The sequence below is a fragment of the Phodopus roborovskii genome, unplaced genomic scaffold, assembly GCF_943737965.1.
Source record: "Phodopus roborovskii unplaced genomic scaffold, PHOROB, whole genome shotgun sequence".
Taxonomy (NCBI): Eukaryota; Metazoa; Chordata; class Mammalia; order Rodentia; family Cricetidae; genus Phodopus; species Phodopus roborovskii.
The window spans coordinates 143,773-148,904 of record NW_026126438.1 but is presented as its reverse complement, the minus strand read 5'-3'; positions in this window follow the sequence as shown (position 1 = coordinate 148,904).

Genomic DNA, 5,132 nt, shown 5'->3' with positions numbered 1-5,132 from the left:
TTTTTTCTGCAGAGTAGTATGCCATTGTGTAGATGTGCCACATCTTCATTAACCATTCTTCAATTGAGGGGCATCTAGGTTGCTTCCAGGTTCTTGCTATTACAAATAGTGCTGCTATGAACATAGTTGAACAGATGTCTTTGTTGCATGGATGTGTATCCTTTGGGTATATGCCTAAGAAGGGGATTGCCAGGTCCTGTGGTAAACTACTTCCCATTTTCCTGAGGAACCACCATACTGATCTCCAAATTGGCTGTATGAGTTTGCACTCTCACCAGTAGCAGAGGCATATTCCCCTTTCTCCACTTCCTCTCCAACATGAGTCATCATTGGTGTTTCTAATTTTAGCCATTCTGGCAGGATGGTATCTCAAAGTTGTTTTGATTTGCATTTCCCTGATAGCTAAGGATGTGGAACATTTCCTTAAGTGTCTTTCAGCCTTTTTGATTTCCTGTATTGAGAATTCTTTCTTCACTTCTGTACTCTGTTTTTTTAATAGGGGTATTTGGTGTTTTGTTGACTAGTTTCTTGAGTTCTTTGTATATGTTGGAGATCAGCCTTTTATCGGATATAGGATTGGTTAATATCTTTTCCCAGTCTGTGGGCTTCCGTTTGTTCTTGTCCACTGTGTCCTTTGTCTTACAGAAGCTTCTAAGTTTGAAGAGGTCCCATTTATTAATTGTTTCTCTCAGTGTCTGTGCCCCTGGAGTTATGTTCAAGAAAAGTCTCCTATACCAATTTATTCAGTTCAAAGTAGGGTACCTCCTACTTTCTCTTCTAAGAGGTTCAATGTGGATGGATTGATGTTGAGGTCTTTGATCCATTTGGTCTTGAGTTTTGCGCATGGCAAGAGACATGGGTCTACCTGCAGTCTTGTACACACCCTCATCCAATTGTGACAGCACCATGTGTTGAAGATGCTGTCCTTGCCACATTGTATAATTTTAGCTGTTTTGTCGAAAATCAGGTGTTTATAGGTATGTGGTTAATATCAGGACTTTCAATTCCATTCCATTGGTCTACCTGTCTATTTTTATGCCAATTCCAGGCTGTTTTCAGAACTATAGCTCTGTAGTAGAGATTAAAGTCAGGAACAGTTATGCCTCCTGAAGTTCTTTTATTGTATTTGATTGTTTTGGCTATCCTGGTTCTTTTGTTTTTCCATATAAAGCTGATTATTATCCTTTCAAGTTCGGTGAAGAATTTTGATGGGATTTTAATGTGGATTGCATTAAATCTGTATTGCTTTTGGCAATATTGCCATTTGTACTATGTTTAACCTTCTTATCCAAGAGCATGGGAGATCTTTCCATTTGCTGGTATCTTCTTTAATTTCTTTCTTTAGAGCCACAAAGTTCTTATTATATAGGTCTTTTACTTGTTTGGTAAGCCTTACACCAAGATAATTTATGTTGCTTGTAGCTATTGCAAATGGTGATGGTTCTCTGGTTTCATTCTCTGTCTCTTTGTCGTCTGAAAAAAGTAGGGCTACTGATTTTTTTGAGTTTATCTTGTATCCTGCTAGTTTGCTGAAGGTGTTTATCAGCTGTAGGCATTCCCTGGTAGAGCTTATTGGGTCGCTTATGTAAACTATCATATCATCTGCAACTAGAGACAGTTTGACTTCTTCCTTTCCAATTTGGATCCCCTTGATCTCTTTTTTTGTCTTATAGCATTAGCTAGAATTCTAGTATGATATTGATGAGATACGGAGAGAGAGGGCAACCTTGTCTTGTTCCTGATTTTAGAGGAATTGGCTTAAGTTTCTCTCCATTCAGTTTGATGTAGGCAGTTGGTTTGCTGTATATTGCTCTTATTATGTTTAGGTATGTTTCTGTTATCTATGACATGTACAAGACCTTTATCATGAAAGGGTGTTGAATTTTGTTGAAGGCTTTCTCTGCATCTAGGGAGATAATCATATGTTTTTTCTTTTTTGTTTGTTTATATGGTGGATCACATTGATAGATTTTCATATGTTAAACCATCCCTGCATTCTAGTTATGAAGCCTACTTGGTCATGGTGGATGATATCTCTGATGTATTCTTGAATTCGGGTTGCCAGTATTTTATTGAGTACTTATGCATCGATGTTCATCAGGGATATTGGTGTGTAGTTTTCTTTCTTATTTGTGTCTTTGTGAGGTTTGGGTACCAAGGTTATTGTGGCCTCATAAGAAGAGTTTGGCAATGAACATTCTGTTTCTATCTTGTGGAACATTTTGGGGATTATTGGTAATAGGTCTTCCTTGAATGTCTGGTAGAATTCTGAATTGAAATCATCTGGCCCTGGACATTTTTTGCTTGGAAGGTTTTCGATGACTGCTTCTATTTCATTGTGGGTTATAGGTCTATTTAAGTTGTTTGTCTGTTCTTGATTTAATTTTGTTAAGTAATAGTTATCCAGAAATATGTCCATTTCCTTTTAATTTCCAATTTTTGTGGAATACAGATTTTCAAAGTATGAAATTGTCTGGATTTCCTCTGTGTCTGTTGTTATGTTCCCCTTTTCATTTCTGATTTTGTTAATTTTCATGTTCTCTCTGTGCTTTTTCGTTAATTTGGATAAAGGTTTGTCTATTTTGTTGATTTTCTCAAAAAAACAACTCTTCATTGCATTGATTTTTTTTATTGTTTTCCTGGTTTTTATTTTGTTGATTTCAACCCTCAAGTTGATTATTTCCTGGCGTCTACTCCTACTGGGTGAATTTGCTTCTCTCTGTTCTAAGGCTTTCAGTTTTGCTGTTAATTCTCTTATGTGACTATCCTCTTTTTTTTTTTTTCATATGGGCACTTAGTGCAATGAACTTCCCTCATAGCACTGCTTTCAAGGTATCCCATAAGTTCAGATATATTGTGTCCTCATTCTCGTTGAATATTAGAAAGTCCTTAATTTATTTCTTCATTTCTTCTTTGACCCAGAAGTGGTGCAATTGCACATTGTTCACTTTCCATGAGTTTTCATGTTTTCTGCTATTTGTGTTGTTGTTGAATTCCAATTTTAATGCATGGTGGTCTGATAAGATACAGGGGACTATTCCTATTCTCTTGTATCTGTTGAGGTTTGTTATGCCACGTATTATGTGGTCGATTTTAGAGAAGGTTCCATGTGGAGCAGAGAAGAAGGTATATTCTTTTGTGTTTGGATGTAATGTTCTATAGATGTGTGTTAACACCAGTTGAGACATAACTTCTCTTAGTTCTTTTGTTTCTTTGTTGAGTTTCTGATTTGTGGTCCAGTCTAGTGTTGAGAGTAGAGTATTGAAGTCTCCCACTATAAGTGTGTGAGGTTTTATATGAGCTTTGAGTTTTAGTAGTGTTTCTTTTTATGAATGTGGGTGACTTTGTATTGGGGGCATAGATGTTCAGAACTGAGACTTTTTGTTGATGGATTTCTCCTGCGATGAATATGAAATGACCGTCTTCATCTCTTTTGACTAATTTTGGTTTGAAGTCTAACTTGTTAGATCTTAGGAAAGCTACGACTGCTTGCTTCTTATTTCCATTTGATTGGAAAATCTTTTCCCAACCATTTACTCTGAGGTAATGTCTATCTTTGAAGCTTAGATGTGTTTCTTGTATGCAGCAGAAGGTTGGATTCTGTCTTCATATCCATTCTGTTAGCCTGTGTCTTTTTATAGGTGAGTTAAGACCATTAATGTTGAGAGTGAGTAAGGACCATTGATTGTTGATGCTTGTTTGATTTAACTTTGTTGTTGGCAGTGGTATTGTTAATATATTAGTTCTGCTTTACCCTTGGTTTCTGGTGTATTTGGATTATTTGTTGCCTACATTTTTGTGGGCATAGTTACCTTTCTTAGGTTGGAGTTTTCCTTCCAATAATTTCTGTAGGGCCGGATTTGTAGATATGTACTGGGAAAATCTGGTTTTGTCATTAAATATCTTGTTTTCTCCATCTATAGTGATTGAGAGTTTTGCTGGATGTAATAGCATATGCTGGCATCCATGTTCTCTTAATACTTGTAGAACATCTATCCAGGACCTTCTGGTCTTGAGAGTTTCCATGGATAAGTCAGGTGTGATTTTGATAGATCTGCCTTTATATGTTACCTGTCCTTTTTCCTTCGCTGCTCTTAATATTCTTTCTTTATTCTGTATGCTAGGTGTTTTGGTTATTATATGTCGAGGGATCTTTTTTCTTTGGTCCAGCCTATTTGGGTTTCGATATGCATCTTGTACTTTCATGGGCATGTCCTTCTTCAGGTTTGGAAAGTTTTCCTCGATGATTTTGTTGAATATGTTTTTCGGCACCTTTGAGCTGGACTTCCTCACCTTCCTCTATGCCTATTATTCATAGGTTTGGCCTTTTCATGGTGTCCCACATTTCCTGGATGTTGTGTGTTAAGGATTTGTTGGATTCATGATTTTCTTTGGTCGATGAATCTATTTCTTCTAGTTTATGTTCTGCGCCTAAGATTCTTTCTTCCATCTCTTGAGTTCTGTTGGTTATGCTTTTGTCTGTAGTCCCGATTTTTTGCCCAGTTTTTCTATTTCCAGCATTCCTTTGGTTTGTGTTACCTTTATTTTCCCTATGTCAGTTTTCAAGTTTTCAACCGTTTCCTTCACCTGCTTAATTGTTTTTCTTGGATTTCCGTACTTTCCTTAAGGAATTTGTTAATTTCTTCCACTTTTTTGTTTGTTTTTTTCCTCCATTTCTTTAAGGGATTTTCTCACATCTTCTTTGAGGGTCTCTATCATTTTTATGATGGTAATTTTTAAGTTGTTCCCTTTTACTTCCTCTGCTTTGTTGTTGTGTTCCGTTCTAGTGGGTGTAGATTCCCTAGATTCTGGTGGTGTCATGCTTGTCTTTCTGTTGTTAGGTGTTTTCTTGTATTGCCTTCTTCCCTTAGCTTCTTGCAGTAGGTGTTGATGTGGTCTCTGCTTCTCTCTATGGTACTTCCCTGGTGGGCTTATGTGGGTCAGAGATTCAATATCTGTAGCTCTGTGTGGTGCAAGCTTTCTGGGAGGTTGGTGGTCCTGCGTGGATAGGCAGGACTCCTTTGTTCATAGTTGCCCCGAGTAGTCTCCGAAGTAGGGTGGACTGTTGACTCCACCCTCTGTCCCTGTGTTCAACCAGAGTGGCAGGACCATGGGGAGGGTAGGGCACAGGG